Source organism: Galeopterus variegatus, unplaced genomic scaffold (genome assembly GCF_000696425.1).
Source record: "Galeopterus variegatus unplaced genomic scaffold, G_variegatus-3.0.2 Scaffold720, whole genome shotgun sequence".
Taxonomy (NCBI): domain Eukaryota; kingdom Metazoa; phylum Chordata; class Mammalia; order Dermoptera; family Cynocephalidae; genus Galeopterus; species Galeopterus variegatus.
The window spans coordinates 168,579-186,284 of NW_007726831.1; positions in this window are offsets into that span (position 1 = coordinate 168,579).

Sequence of the window (17,706 nt, forward strand, 5' to 3'; positions counted from 1 at the left end):
ATCCTAAATTAATCAAAATATAGACAAGTAGTAAGGGATGTGCAGACCAATATAATCAACTTTATTACTGATAAATCTGATACCAAAGAAGGTAGTTTAGCAGAGGCTTTCGGTGCCCCAGACCAAATCCTTTCAGCCCACCTTCAATTTCAGCTGCACCTGTTCAAAGTACTTTCTATGTCCTAACAACATCCTACCTCAATTAGGCACATTTTCTGTAAAGCCCTGAGAACTCCCTCAGCAGCCCAGGAAAGGAGCCAGGAGGTGTAGGAGTTCCTAGGGATAAACCCTCAACCAATGATGGATGGGAGTTAGTGGATAAATGTTGCATTTTGGAGGGACAATTCTAAATGTACTTACTCTATGTGGTTCCTCAGAGAAATGGAGCCTCAGTAGCCCACATCAGTTATCAGTTCAATAACACATTCTTTATCAATTTTTCTTCCTCTGCTGTCCTCCCGTTCTACTCATTCCCTACTCCTGTTTCCTGATGTCACCTCCAAAATAAATTATCTGCACCCAAGTTCTTTGTCCACACTCTGCTTTTAGAAGGAAACTGAACTAAGATACTTGCTCAGATATACAGCAGTTAGATAGAATAGCAATATTATAATTATTTACCCACCCAAGAAGGTAGTGCTGATTCATCATTGCAATGCTTATGATGTGGGTTCCAATCTGTTTAAAACATTTGGCATGGATAAGAAGAACTCAATATGTGCAGCAGGTAAGTTAGCTTAAAAGAGAAGAGACTGAATTGCTCCTGCACAATTCCTATCCCAAGCTCTTCAATCAGATAACTCCCTGCACCTCTTTGTGCGGGTGTAAGTGAAGGAGAGGATGTCAGAAAGTTCCATGAATATCCTTGTAATGAAAATCAGAACAGAGGAGATATAACAGTCCCACTTAATAACTTCTGATCAAAATCCTAAGGGATAAGTCATCTAACATGTAATAGACATATGACCAGTTCTACGTTTAAGCAGCTTAAAGAGGAGGTAAAACTTCATTTTCAAAAAGTTATCTTTCTTGCAGGTGCAAAGATAGATAATTTTTTCCCAAAGTAAAGTAAATCCATAAAACAACTATCCAGATCGAAATATAGAAGCCCAGAAGCTCCCCTCCACCCACCACCACATGTCTTTTCTCAGGCTCTACTCCCAGAATGAAACTACTATTTGACTTTACTCACCATACATTAGTGTTACCATCTAGTCCTGGGGTTTTCTTTCTTGGGAGACTGTTGGTTACAGATTCAGTCTTGTTACTTTTTGTTGGTCTCTTCAATTTTTCTATTTCTTCTTGGTTCAGTCTTAGTAGGGCGTATGTGTCCTGAAATTTATCCATTTCTTCTAGATTTTCAAATTAGTTGTTCATGATAGTATCTAATGATTCTTTATATTTCTGCAGAATCAGTTATAATGTCTCCTTTTGCATTTCTGAGTTTTGATATTTGGGTCTTTCCTCTTCTTGGGTTGTCAAACTGCTCCAAAAAAAAAAATCATAGCAGAGGGTATTTTCCCAAATGCATTCCATGAGGCCAGTATCACTCTGACACCAGAACCAGAAAAATACACCCACAAAAAAGAAATATCCTTCATGAACTTAGATGCAAAAATTCTCAACAAAGAACTAGCAAACAGAATCCAACAGCACAACGAAAAGATTATACATCATGATCCACTGGGATTAATCCCAGAGATGCAAGGATGGTTCAACATACTCAAGTCAATTAATGTGAAACACCACATCCACAAAATGAAAGATAAAAACCATATGATCAGTCAATAGACACAGAAAAAGCATCTGATAAAATTCAGCGTCACTTTATGATAAAAACCATAAACAAATTAGGTATAGAAGAAAATATCTCAACACAATAAAAGCCATATACGACAAACCCACATCTAACATCATCCTGAATGGTGAAGATCTGAAAGCTTTTCCTCTAAGAATGGGAAGAAGACACAGAGTCTTCTGCCCCTATTTAAAATAATACTAGAAGTTCTGGCCAGAGCAATTAGGGAGAACAAAGGAATAAAGGATATCCAAATTGGAAAAGAGGAATTCAAATTGTCCCTGTTTGCAGATGACATAATCCTATACACAGAAAAACCTAAAGACTCCACCAAAAAATATTAGAGCTGATAAACAAATTCAGTAAATTTTCAGGATATAAAAACAACATAAAAAAGTCAGTAGCATCTCTATATATCAACAATGAACTAGCAGAAAAATAAATCAAGAAAGTAATTCATTTATAATAGCTACCAAAATAGTAAAATACCTAGGAAAAAAACAAACCGAGGAGATGAAAGATCTCTACAGTGAAAACCACAAAACAATGATGAAAGAAGTTAAAGAGGACACCAAAATGAAATGTATTCCATGCTCATGGATTGGTAGAATTAACGTTGTGAAAATGTCCTTACTACCCAAACTGATCTACAGACTCAATGCAATCCCTACCAAACTACCAATGACCTTCTTTGCAGAAATAGATATAGCAATCCTAAAGTTCATATGGAATAACAAAAGACCTCTAACAGCCAAAGCAATCCTGAGCAAAAAGAATAAAACACCTCACTTCAAATTATACTACCAATTTATAGTAACCAAAACAGCATGGTATTGGCATAAAAAAAGACACTTGGACCAATGAAACATAATAGAAAACCAAGAAATAAACCACATACTTAACAATCAATTGATCTTTGATAAATACACTAAAAACATACATTGGGGATAGGACAGCCTCTTCAATAAATGGTGCTGGGAAAACTGGATATCCATGTTTAGAACAATGAAACTAGATCCCTATCTCTCACCACATACAAAAATCAACTCAAAATGGATTAAAGACTTAAATGTAAGTTCTGAGACTATAAAACTTCTAGAATAAAACAAAGTGGAAATGCCTTAGTACACAGGATGAGACAAAGATTTTATGAATAAGATCTCAAAAGCACAGGCAACAAAGGTAAACATAAAGAAAGGGTATTTATCAAACTAAAAAGCTTCTGCACAGCAAAGGATACAATCAACAGAGTTGAAAAGACAACTTACAGAATGGGAGAAAATATTTGCAAATTAGGCATCTGACAAGGGGCTAATTTCCAGAATATGCAGGGAATTCAAACAACCTGATAGTAAAAAAAAGCAAGTAACCCAATTTAAAAATGTGCAAGGGAGCTGAATAGACGTTTTTCAAAGGAAGATATACAAATGGACAGCAGATACATGAAAAAATGTTCAATTTCACTAATCATTGGGGAAATTCAAATCACAACCGCATTGAGATACCATTTCACCCCAGTTAGACTGGCTATTGTCAAAAAACAGAAAATAACAAGTGCTGGTGAGGATGCAAAAAAGGGGAACCCTTTCACATTGTTGGTGGGACTGTAAATTAGTACAGGCTTTTTGGAAAACAGTATGGAGGTTTCTCAAACAACTACAGATAGAACTACCATATAACAACTACAGATAGAACTATCCTATAACCACTACTGGGTATATACCCAAAGGTATGGAAATCATCATGTTGAAATGATACCAGCACTCTTATGTTTATTGCAGGTCTGTTCACAGCAGCAAAGATATGAAACAAGTCTAAATGTCAATCAACAGATGACTGGATAAAGAAAATATGGTACATGTACATAATGGAATACTACTCAGCCATAAAAAAGAATGAAATTCTGCCATTTGAAGCAACATGAATGAGCTTAGAGAACATTATGTTAAGGGAAATAAGCCAGGCACATAAAGAGAAATACCACATGTTCTCCCTCATATGTGGGAGTTTAAAAAAGGGAACAAAACAAAACAAACAAAAAGAAATAATTAATGTTAATAATAATGGTAAGTTGAACTGTTAAAAGGAGAGAGAAGAACTATGGTTACTACAGGTGGGAAGGGGGGAAGGGATAGTGTGAAGCCGATTAATGAACACAAAAGTACAGTGAGATAGGAAAAATGAGCCTTACTGGTGTTCCATCATCCTAGAAACTTATAATCAATGATGATCGACTACATATAACCAAACCACTAGAAGAGAGGAGATCACATGTGCACATCGCAAAGAAATGATTATGTTTTGCAGTGATGAATAGGCTAATTACCCTGAAAATATCAGTATGCAATGTATACATGTATTGAAATATAACTCCATACCCCATAAGAGTATGTACAATCAATATGTTTCAGAAAAAAACTTTAAAAAAAAGTAGTGTTATCTTCTTTTGAACTTCATATGAATGGACCCATATAGTATGTATTCTTTTGTTTCTGGCTTTCTTTGCTCAGCATTCTTTGTGGGATCTAGTGAAGTAATTACTTGTAGCTATGGTTCATTTTTATTGTTGTGTAGTGTACCACTGTATGACTACTAAAAAAATTACTTTTATGGCTTAAGTATTTTATCCCCAGATATGAACTCAGAAAACCGATGAAGTTAGATGTATACAAATCTACATGAAGCTAGCATGTAATTGGCATTGAGAAAGTTTCTAGCAAAAAACATTGTGTTCAGAATTGATCTTTGGTATGATCATGTCATAAGTGGGGTTCCCTATGAAGCAGATTCTGAGACAGAGATTAGAATACAAGCAGTTTATTAGAGAGTTCCCTTGAAATCAACATCTGTGGAAGAAAATAGAAGGGAAGAAAGCATCAATGAACAGAGAGGATTTGGACCGCAATGTAGCCTCAAGGGACGCCTCAGCTGACCTTACCAGGAATTCTGAAACTAGAATGGTCCCTCAAAATTCTTACAAGTTGGGCAAAGGGGCCAGGCCCTCATACCTCCTTATCAGTTAACGAGTCATTGGATATAGGCCACCTGTCCACACTACCTTGGACAAGGTGGCTCTCTTCTGCAGAGGAATGCTTGTGGGAAGGTGACAGCTGTGGATGTCCTTCAGGCAGCACTCCCAGAAAATTAAGGTATTAGTATTTGATTTCTAAACCAGAATCTCAGCAGCACATCACAGCACCCACTGCAGACCCGATACATGGATCAATGATATTTAAGAAAATAATGTACTCCCTTTTGCCTTAAATCTTTTTTGAGACTTTAAAGCCTTTTACACTTCTCTATCTATATTGGATTAATCTTATTTCTTTACTTGTTTGTTTTCTCTGAGTCTCTGAGCAGGGAAAACAGGTTTTTTTAGTTATTGTATCCCCAATAGCTACTATAGTGCCTAGCTGAGAATGTGTTCAATTATTATTTGATGAAAGAATAAACTCAAATGTATAACTGTTTGAACGATCTTACCAAATGATTAATGATTACATATATCTGTCTGGATGAAGACTTTAGCACCTAGCTAGAAGCTCTGTCTTCATGCCTATTTAAAACTGAAGTTTTATTAGTGGTAAAGAGCAAGGTGTAGCAAGTAAACGTTCCATTTGTGAATGGCATGAAACTAAAGACAGCAGCTTCCCTGGATGACGAGTCAGGATTCAAAAAGAATGAAAATAATCTAAAATAATAGCCTGAATCTAATGAGATGAAATTCATAAAGAACCGGTGTGAGGGACTGTCAGTGGATTCAGTAAATCACCTAGACAGGTTTTCAGCTGGCTAAGTAGAAGTTTATGAGAAAGACTTGGGATTTTTGATGATTTCAAGACCAACAAAAATCAACACCATTATGTGGCTACCAAGAAAAGCCAGTATAATTTAGCCCTTATCAGTAGAAAGATATAATCTAGCAGACAGGAAGTCCCTGTTCTGAGTCAGATTATCCTATCACCCGAGATTTTGATCCCAAGCACTTCTGTTGGAGTATAGGACCAGACAATTTAAAATGCATTTGAAGGAAAGCAAGCAGGGTGGTGGAAGGACTCTTAAATTTGCAAGATGACTAATGGCTAAGGGGAGGTTGGGGGAAGTTTTGCCAAACCTTTTACACACCAAAATTAGCTTAATAGAAAAGCCTAACAAGAGTTCCGGTCAAGAAGGCGGAATAGACGGTCCTCAGCGTCACTCTCTCCCACAAATCAACCAATTTACAACTATAAAAATATAACATCAGCCAAGCTGAGGCCGCTAGATCTCAGGGGAAGAGGAGGAGAGACCTATGGAGTTCATGAAGGTGGGAAAAACCACAATGAGAGAAAAAAAACCCTGCTCTGAGTGCTTTGGGCCATGGCCGCTTTAATGCTGGAGCTGCTGAGCACATGGATCAGGTGCCTTCAGAAGCTGCAGCTGTGCCCTTCAGATGGAGTTACTTGGAGGTGGCCAGTGAGAAGAGGGCCTTGGTGGTCCCCAGGATAGCAAGACCACTAATAGGGTTCCCGAGGACCCACATAAGATTGAGGAGCCAGAACACCTGTAAAATGGGAGCCATTCAGAGGATGGTGAGTCATTGCAAGGGACCCGTCCCATGGGAAGTGTTTGGAGCATGGGTGGTAGGGGAGACAGGCCCACCCAGAGAACACTGGGTCACAGCAAGGACAGCCGATCCACACACCAATCAACACAGGACCACTCAGCGGGGACTGGTTGGGAATGCAAAATTGCATGGGGTGAATTTTGATGAAAAAACTCAGGCCCAGATCAGAGTTTCTACACAACCCAGGTGCATCGGGTCTCTGGAGAGCCAGAAGTACCTATAAGGTCAACCATTAAACCCTGAGCTGTACAAAAAGCCTTCCCTATGGAAACAGCAGCAAAACAGCAATTTAGCTCAACCGCACAGCTCAAGCACTGGTTCCCACAGGAAGTTCCCCCATTTAAGAAGTAAGTAAAAGACAAAAAATTAGTTCCAGCCCAGGCACACCACCAGTGCCTTGGGGCCCACCAGGGGACATGAGGCATGGAGCTGGAGACCGGACCCCACTCGCACATCCAGGCATACCACCAGTGCCTTGGGGCCCCCAGAGACCTGAGGCATGGAGAAGTGGACCAGACACCCCTCCCACAACCAGGCACACCATGCCACCACCTCAGGGCCTGCCTGGAGAACTGAGACATGGAGAAGGGGACCCCTTTCTAGTGACCCAAAGCATGGAAAAGGGGAGCAGAACCCCCTCCTACAACCAGGCACATCATACCAGTGCCTTGGGGAGCACCAAGGGACCCGAGGTGTGGAGAAAGGGACCAGACCCCCCTCTCACAACCAGGCACACCATGCCAGCGCCTTGGGGCATGCTCATAGACCTGAGGCATGGAGAAGGGGACTGGACCCACCTCCCACAACCAGGCACACTGCTAGCATGAAGGAGCATGCCAAAAACATTACCCTCATGTGGGTGGCCCACCACAGCTACCACCATAACCATGGCTGCTGCGAAAGCAGCTAGATGCCACAACCATCACACAGATAGTCTGCCAGCCACTGGAGTGTATTGACATAAGGAGAGTCACCAGCAGAGATAAAAAAAAGAAGAGGATGTTTCTCTCCACAAAGCCCATTTCAGAGTGACAGAAGCTTCTGCTCTATGATAATATCAGGGGACCTGACCACACCTCTCAGCATTGGACAGATCATCTAGGCAACAAATCAACAGAGTAACCATTACTCTTTCAGAAGGACAGAAGAAATCTAGGCTAATTAGAAGGGGGAGGGGGAGGGAGAGATTGGACAAGGTGCATAAAGAATAATTATGATTTGTAACAATATATAGGCTAGTAATATTGATTTGATCAACGTATCTCAATGTTGAACCTCCAAAATATATATAATCAATTTTGATTCAATAAAAATTAAAAAAGAGAAAAGCCTAATAAATATGAACAAAATAAGTTAACTAATACTCCTAATTAACATAGCCAAAGAAATTCTAAAAAAGTACTTGCCAACTGAATCCAGAATCCAGCAACATGTTAAAAAACATTATTACATGGCATGCACTTTCTTCCTGTAGTGTAATGTAGTTCAATAGCATAGAAAGGCTATGGATTCCATCATTATGTCACAGAAAATATGATTATTCAATACAAGATTTAAAAGGCAATTGATAAGTTGCAAAGTACACTCATGTTTTAAAAATTTTAAAAAAAAAACATTAAATTAGAAATATAAGGACAGGTTTTAAACATGATGGTTTATATATTTCTCATACTAAATAGCATTATGCTAACTAGTAAAGCAACATACGCTTTCCAACTACAGTCAGGAATAAGAGAAATATGATGATTCTCATTACTTTTATTTAACATTACTCAAGATATGAGACCAGAGAAATGAACAGGTTATAAGTACAAAAAAGGAATAGGCAACATTATGATTGATTTAAAGTGATAGCATTATGTGTCCTATAACAATAATGATAAAAATTGAAAAATACTTGAATTATTAAAATATTGGTAAGGGAGTGAGTTACATAAATGCAAACATAACAGGAAATCTAATTCGAAGGTATAATGGAAATTATGTTGTCTTCAGAATTAACAATAAAACATAAGACACCTATGAGTAAAGTAGATAAAAAGTGTGCAGGGCCCATAGGTAGACAATTATAAAACTTGACTAAATAAATTGAAGATAAACAAGTTATGTTGTTGGTTAGAAAGATTAAATATTTTGAAGATGCCAACTGTCTCCAAAGTATTCTCTGAATTAATGTAACATTAAGAAGCCAGGAAATTTTTACTTCAAATTTTGTAAAATGTTCAAAAATGTAAGAATAAGCAAGAAACATTTTAAAAGAACTTACCTAATCAGATATCATAATATGCTACAAAATTAGAGTAGTTAAAACACTGTAGCATTATTATGGCAATGGACAAACCAGAAAAATGGTAAAAATTACAGGGGAAATAAATATTGAAGAATTGGTTATACCAATATTAGCTGAACAATAAACAAAGAAAAGATACTGTAATAAATGGTGCTAAAGAAGCACCATTGCAGAAAAATAAGTTACTCTCCATTTAATCCCCAAATAAATTATAAGTGAACATATAAATTGCATTTTAAAATAGAGCCTTATAATTTCTAGGAAAAAAGTATATTATCTTAGATATAGGGGATCCTTCCAAGGATAAAAGCAGAGAGAAATTAGTTTTAAGAAGATGCATTGAGGGCCGGCTCCGTGGCTCACTTGGGAGAATGCGGTGCTGGTAGCACCGAGGCCACAGGTTCAGATCCTATATAGGGATGGCTGGTGCGCTCACTGGCTTAGCATGGTGGAGACCACACCGTGCCGAGGGTTGTGATCCCCTTACTGGTCAAAAAAAATAAAAATAAAAATAAAAAAAGAAGAAGATAAATTGCACTTCACAATATTAATTTTTAAAGTTACAAGAAAAAATAAGCAGATCTATAAAGCAAAATTGAAGCCAAAATATCTGAAAAATGACAAAAAATGAATAGCTTTATATACAAATATTTCTTCAAATACAAAAATAAAATAAATACCCTCCAGTAGAAAAAAATGAGCAAATAACATTGGAGGGAAATTAACAAAAGAAAAACTACAAATGGTCAATAAACATATAAAGATGCCTCAATCTCACTAATACTGAAAGAAAAAGATGTTTTACCTACATTCATTTATTCATTTGTTCATTCTAAATGTATTTATGACCAACTTTAAGACAGGTACTGTTGTGGGTCACTAACAACACAGAAGCAAGGGAGACAATACCTCTGCCCTCATGGAAAAGAAACAGACTACAATCAAATGAAAAAAAAAAAAAATAAAATAATAATAATAATAATAATAACAGCCCATATAAACTAACAGTTATACAAGATGAGTATTTTCTAGAGATCGCTAGCATCGTGCTTATGGTTAACAATAAGGTATTATGTACTTAAAATTCTGCTAGGAAGGTGGATTTCATGTTAAGTGTTCTCAACACCCCCCCCCCAAAAAAAAAAGCAAAAAAGGGACACAAGGAAATTTGGAGTGATGGATATGTTTGTTAATTAGATTGTAGTGATGGTAACATGAGTGTATACATATGTCCAAACTCAGCAAATTGTATATATAAATTAAGTGAAGATTTTTATATACCAATTATACCTCAATGAAGCCGAGGAAAAAATAAAAAGAAACATACAAGCAAAATAAATAACAGCACACTCTCTGAGTATGAAAAGCATATGAAGAATATAAAGTAGGATAAATGGATACAGAGAAATTGGGAGAACTATTAAAGTGGGAGAAAATGAACATGATCGTTTTGAAGACTAATTTGGCAATGCGTATCGATAGTTTTAGATATGCTCGTACCTTTTTCAAACTTTCTGCCTTGAAATAATTTAGAACTCACAGAAGTTGCAAAATTAGACATATGGGGACTACATCAAACTAAACAGCTGCACAGCAAAAGAAACAATCAACAGAGTGAAAACGCAACCTACTGAATGGGAGAAAATATTTGCAAACCATGTATCTGATAAGGGATTAATTTCCAAACTTTATAAGGAACTCTTACAACTCAATAGCTGGAAAACTAATAACCTGATTTTAAAATGGGCTGAACACTTGTATAGACATTTCTCCAAAGAAGACATACAAATGACAAACAAGTATATGAGAAGATGCTCAACATCCTTATCACGGAAATTAAAATCAAAGCCACAATGAGAAACCACAATTAAAATCAAAACCTCACACCTGTCAGGATGGCTACTATTAAAAAAAAAAAAAAAAAAAGACAAGTGTTGGCAAAGATGTGGAGAAATTGGAACCATCTTACACTATTGGTGGGAATGCAAAATGGTACATCTGCTATAAGAAACAGTTAAGGAGGGTTCTAAAAACATTTTAAAAAGAACTATATGACCCAGCAATAAATTCTAGAAATTTATTCAAAAGATAAATCAGGATCTGGAGATAATTTTAACACTCCCATATTCATGGCAGTGCTATTCACAGTAGCCAAGATGTGGAAACAACCTAAATTTTTATAGACAGCTGAATGGATACAGAAAATGTGGTATATACATACAATGCAATATTTTTCAGTTTTTAATAAGGAAATCCTGCGATATATGAAAACATGAATGAACCTTGAGGACATTATGCTAAGCGAGATAAGCCAGTCACAGAAAGGCAAATATGGTACCATTCTACTTATATGAAATATCTAAAATAGTCAAACTCATAGAAGCAAAGAATAGAATGGTGGTTACCAGGAACAGGGGGTAGGAGGAAATGGGGAGTTGCTAGTCAGTGTGTATAAAAGTTCAATTATGCAAGATGAATAAGTTCTAGAGATCTGCTGTACAACATTGTGCCTATAGATAATGATACTGTATCATATTCTTAAAAATGTGTTAAGTAGATCTCATGTTGTGTTCTTACCAAAAAAACTAAACAAATAAATAAATAAATTTTTAAAATTAAAACAAAGAAAAGTTGCACGTATAGTCTAGTATGCCTATGATTGCTTCACCTGCCTTTCCCCAATGATAACATCTTACATAGTCACAGTAAAATATCAAAACCAGGAAATTGGCACTGGTGTAATACTATTAACTAAACTAGAGACCTAATCTCAATTTTCTCAGGTTTTACATAGACTCATCTGTGTTTTGGGTGTGTAGTACTGATACAGGAGGTGCTCAGTTTCCCTGGGCTTGTGTTTCAGGACACGCCTCTGGGTTTCTAGCCACTCCCTGAGGTCTCAGGCCCCCTCTCCTAGGCTCTCCCCTGGAGGAAAGTTACTGTTGCCAGTTAGACGTATTTTTAGCACCAACATGGAGAAAATGAGACCAGGAGGTGCTGACTTATGCAAACCCAGTGGCTGGGAATGTTCAATAAAGAGCACAGAACATTCTTGAGTATGACTAGTGCATGTAATAGGGTCTGACCAATGAACATGTGCCAGGAAGGAACTGACTGAGCATGTGCAAGACTAAATGTTCCATAACTGGGAGCCACCCCCTTCATTGAATATTCATTAGATAGATTAACTATAAAAGCCAAATCTCAGCTGAAGGCGGGGCACAGAACATTCTGGAATATGACTGGGGCATGTAATAGGGTCTGACCAATGAACATGTGCCAGGAAGGAACTGACTAAACATGTGCAGGACTAAATGTTCCATAACTGGGAGCCACCCCCTTCACTGAATATTCATTAGAAAGATTAACTATAAAAGCCAAATCTCAGCTGAAGGCGGGGCTGTTGCTCACTTTCCTGGAGGCGACCTGCACCTTGTTGGCTGAGGTGTATATATTTTACTTTGTATCCAACTTACTTTTGGCAAGCAGCTGCTCATTCTCTTGAGCCAGCCTTCACTTTATACTGAACTTGCGTTTGTGTAAGACTTGATGTCTGTACTGAACTTACTTTTGTGTTAACCTTGGTGTGGGCCCTGCTCAGTTTCTAGAGCTATGCTGCACTCTCTGTAAAACCTGTATTTCTTATCTATTGTATTAGACTTGTTCTCACTTTCTACTGTGACTCTGCCTTTGAATTCTTTCCTGTGGTGGAGTCAAGAACTTGGTAAGAGGATGGGGTGGTTTGAGGCTGATTATCGGGCCCCCCAGACCCTACCTCCAACATCAATACTGTGAAATTTTATCGCATATATAGATTTATGTAACAGCTACCAAAATCAGGATACAGAAGTGCTCCATCACCAAAAAATCCTTGGTCATCATTCTCCTTTATAGTCTGTCTTCTGCAACTCTAACCCCTAGCAACAACTGGCTATTCTCCTTTACTGTAATTCCGTCACTTCGAAAGTGTTATAAAAAAGGAATCATAGAGGGGCCGGCCCGGTGGCGCACTGCTAAAGTGCACCTCTTGGGAGTGTGGCGGCGCTCCCGCCGAGGGTTTGGATCCCACATACAGACCGGTTCCTGCTCACTGGCTGAGCGAGGTGCGGGTGCGACACTGAGGGTTGCGATGAGGGTTGCGATCCCGTTGCCAGTCCCGGTCCGGTACGGGCGCGACACTGAGGGTTGCGATCCGTTGCTGGACACGAAAAAAGACAAAAAGGAAAAAAAAAAAAGGAATCATAGAATATGTAACCTCATGAGATTTACTTTTTTTCCCCACTCAGCATAGTACCTCAGATATACATCCAAGTATGCATTGGTATCAATAATTCGTTTCTCTTAATGGCTAAATAGTAATCCCATTACATGGATGAACAAGTTTATTTATCTATTTATCAATTGAAGGGCATTTGGGTTGTTTCCAATTTGGGGCTATTACAAATAAAGCTGCTATGAACATTTGTATACAGGTTTTTGTGTGAATATATGTTTTCAATTTATTGGGATAAACATTCAGGATTGCAATTGCTGGGTACTTTGGCAAGAATATAGTATAACTTAATAAGAAACTGCCAAACTGTTCTCAGAGGGTTGCACTATTTTAAATTCCCGCCAGCAATGTATGACAGATCCAGTTGTTCCACATCTTACCAGTATTTGGTTTTGCCACTAACTTCTATTTTATCCATTCTGATAGATGTGTACTTGTATCACAGGTTTAATATGCATTTACCTAATGGCTAATAATGTTGAGCATATTTTTATATGCTTGTTTGTCCTCTGTATATCCTCTGTGGTTAAGTGTCTGGTCAAGTCTTTTGCCTACTTTCTAATGGGATAGTTATCTCACCTTTGAGTTTAGAGAGTTATTTATATATTCTGGATACAAGCCCTATGTCAGATATGATTTGTGAATATTTTTTGCACTCAGTGGCTTGATTTCTCATTCCCTTAATAGATTCTCTCATAGAAGAGATGTTAAAGATTCTTGGTAAAGACCAATTTATTGTTTTTTTTTTTATTTTTTTTTATGGATTGTGCTTTTGGTATCATATCTAAGAACTCTGCCTAACCCAAATCATAAAGGTTTTCTCCTGTGTTATCATATAAAGTTTCATAGCTTTACTGTTTGCATTTAGATCTCTGATCCATATTGAATTCATCTTTACATAAAGTGTGAGGTTAGAACCAAGCCACCGCCAGAAACACCCTGGGTACCTGAGCAGTGGGGTGCCGAGAACTTCAGCCACTCTCCAGCAACATCTACATCCAACCACTGAGCCACTACTGGAAGCCCCTGGTCTCCCCTGCAGGAATAAGGGGGTGCCATGGGCCTTGACCATGACCCCCTCCTTCCTCCTGCTCCCACCCTATTTCCCCCTTCCCCTTTCCTTCTCCCCCCCCAACTGCTCCACAACATCTTAGAATGTAAAACAATATTAATTATTAATTAATTATTTAAAACATAAAAAAAATAAAATGTAAGATTTAGTTAGAGGGGTTATTTTGTTTATTTGTTTTGTTTTTTTGTCCACAGATATCCAATTGTCCAACATGATTTATTGAAAAGACCATCCTTCCTCCATTGAATTGCTTTTTTACCTATGACAAAAATAAGTTGGGTGTACCCATGTAGGTTAATTTCTAGACTCTCTTTTATTCTATTGATCTATTTGTCTATTTATTTTTCTATAAGACACTGCCTTGTGTTCATATCTTTTCATTCAACAATTTTATTTCCAGGAATTTATCCATAAGAGAAAAAGATTGGAATTCTCCATAAGACATACATGAAAAAATGCACATATAAAGATGTTCACTGCAGCATTTTTTAAATATTGAAGAACTGGAAATGATCTAATGTCTAACTACAGAAAATGGGTTAAAGATTTCAGATTCCAACAAAACTCTTCACTTAGCTAGTGCAGAAGCTCTCTCCCTGTAAAACCTAGTCATGTTGGATAAACAGTACATTTTAATACATAGTTCACCTCAAAAACTGCTAACTGTCCAGGAACCAAAATTGAAGAGGATCCTGAGAGTCTGAATCCCAGAAGGACATGCTGATTTTGATGTAGCCCTGTTATGTTACTAGCCCAATAATAGTGGGGTCTTGATTTTAATGCACACAAAGGTATGGGTGACAACAGCTTTACTCACTCAAGGTTGGACATAGGAACTTAGACCAGAGAATAAAGCTGAGGCCTCTGAAAGACTGTGATCCCACGAATGGGAAATAAAAATATTGCATGTACCTACTAAGTGAGATGACAATAAATCGTTAGAAAGAAATTAAATCCCTATGACAGGGGCCCTCATACGTAGAGTCTACTTACCCTGAACTAAGAGTCTTGGATCCACCAAGCCAATAAATGGACATAAACATTTGTACTGGGTCTTTGGCACCCCAAACAGGCTGGACAACTGTTCCTAACAGGAACAAATGCAAACTCTCTAGAGAAATAACCCAGGCGACAAGGGATTCTTCCTGAAAACAAAAAACAAAAACAAAAACAAAACAGTATCTTCTTAAGACAAGCTAACAACAAAAGTTAAAAAATATACATGGAATCAACAACCATGGTAAAGCCGGCAGACACTACAAACAAGAGAATTAGCTAGCATTCCAGTAATTTGGGGGAAAGCCTACAGACTTTTCTTTTATGTGTCTATAACCAAAGTATTCAACATAAACAATAATGCAAGCCACAAATATGAATCACCAATGTGATTTCAAATGCAATTAAATTTTCACATTAAAAAAGTAAAATAGGGCAGAGAGAGGTAGAGAGAGAGAGAGAGAGAGAGAGAGAGAGAGAGAGAGAGCCCGCATGTACACACATGCGCGTGAGAAATGGCAGATGGGTTGAGAAAGAGAGAGAGGAGAGACAGAGAGGGAGAAGAGAGGCTCTTGTCTCCAGCCAAGATTTGAATTTGAACATGGGGCCTCCTCTCCTCTTGAAGCAGTAAGATCCTCCATTTCAAGTTGTGCCTCCAAAAGCACCACTCAGTGGCACAGGACACCACTTACTGCAATGATCCTGGTTTGAAACCCCTGAACATGAATTCATCCATTTCCACCTTTAGTCGAAGCTCCACTACTTCAGAGAGAGCAGACTTCAAATTAATGGCTCCTGAGATAAATGAAGGAGCCAAATTGAGCAGAAGCATGGGGGCAGTAGCAGAGGTGTTCCCTACCAGCACCTTACAAGTGTAGAGTTCAATGAACTGTTTTTGCCTGAGAACTCTCTGAAAGACAAACCAGATCTTATATCGAGGTTTCCTCAGCTAGGAAATGCACACTACATGCACACTAAAATGACGGAGGCAAGCATCGTGCAGACCTGCTTTTAAACTCAGTTACATTATGACAACTACTGATTTAATCGTTAAGTCCTCATTGATATTAGTGTGATGCGGGTCTGTTTGGTAACCCTAAAATGCCTCAACTCTAAGCGATGAACTTGCTTGAAGAGGCAAAGTAACACTATAATAAAAGCCCCGTGGACTGTGAATCTGAAGTCTGTATCCTGGATCTGGTTCTGTTTATAAACAGCGACATGATGCTAGCAACCAATTATCCTCTCAGTTTACTTACATGTAAAATTATATCATTGGATGATAGAATTTGCTCTGGTTATACAAACTATGATTACACTTTTATAGAGAAAAAATGATGAAACAAAATGTTTTCATTTTATTTTACATAGAGTGAAATGGAATGAGAATAGCTTGATTCATAAGACCATTCTAGATATTTCTAGATCTGTCCACTGCAAGACAACAAGATAATTTCAAAAGAAATGGATTCTCAAGAAACAAAATGAACTCCAATTCCCCACTTCAATCCGTCAATATCCCTCATAAGTGTAAGACTTTATGAGTATGTGCATGTTGGAGTTGTAGAAAAGGATAGTTCTTAAATGATGTATAAATATAAAACTTCACAATAATTTACTTTTGGAACACCAGTGGTCAAGTAACCTCATAATTATCTTAAGAAAATTAAAATATAGGTATGCTAGGAAAAATTTTTCCAATAGTTTGCTTTCAGTTTCCCAACACCATTTACAGTGGCCATGCACTTTCATTTCAAGTGTCACCTTTTCAGAGACAACTTGCCACCAGGTTATGCCTTGCAGTTATGTTATTCTCTGCTTCTTCCTTACATCTGACAAGTTTCGCACCTAAAATGTTGCTAACCCATGTTGATAGATACTTGCTCAAGGAGTGGCTTTGTTTGCCATCTTCCTAGGGTACAAAAGCTGGGATGCACATTTAATTCATATTATTTTGTTCTTGCAGCTGCTCAATACCAAGTACAATGACATATACAATTTGGTAGCTTGTTTCAATATGCAGACTTCACAGAAGCCTCTGCCCAGAACCAGCAATCAGCAGCACCAGCAAAACACTGCCAAAGATTCTACAAAGGCAATTCAAAAACCCTATAATTTAACTTTTATTTTTATTAATGTTTGTTTACTATTTCAAATTGAAGTGTAATTAGTTTAGAGACTTATTATGCAGATTTTTGGCTAAGTGTCACTAGTTTTAAAAAGACATTCAAAGGCCACCTAATATTGTCCAGTAAAATTAGTTTCCTGATTGACAGCTAAACCCTCCCATTTACTCAGGTTATTGATACTTTTGTGTGACTAGCTGAAATAATGTTATTCTCTGAACCATGAAATTTCAAAGGGATTGTTCCATTCCACAAACAAATAACTGTATTAGAGATGAACACTTGAAAACTACCTACTTTATTTCCAATACTCACAAACTCTTAAGTCTGGTTCAAATGAATCTCCTGATAATGTGAAATGATACTGGAAATATCATAAGTCTATACCATTGAAGAGCAGTATTATATCTATGGGTTTTTGAGTTAAGCAGCTGGGTTTGAATTTTAGCTGCAACTCTTCCCTACACAATGCCTCACATAGAGTAGATGCTTAGTACTACTGTCCTTACCTTATTGGTTTTCCATAAAGTCAACTAGGTGAGTGA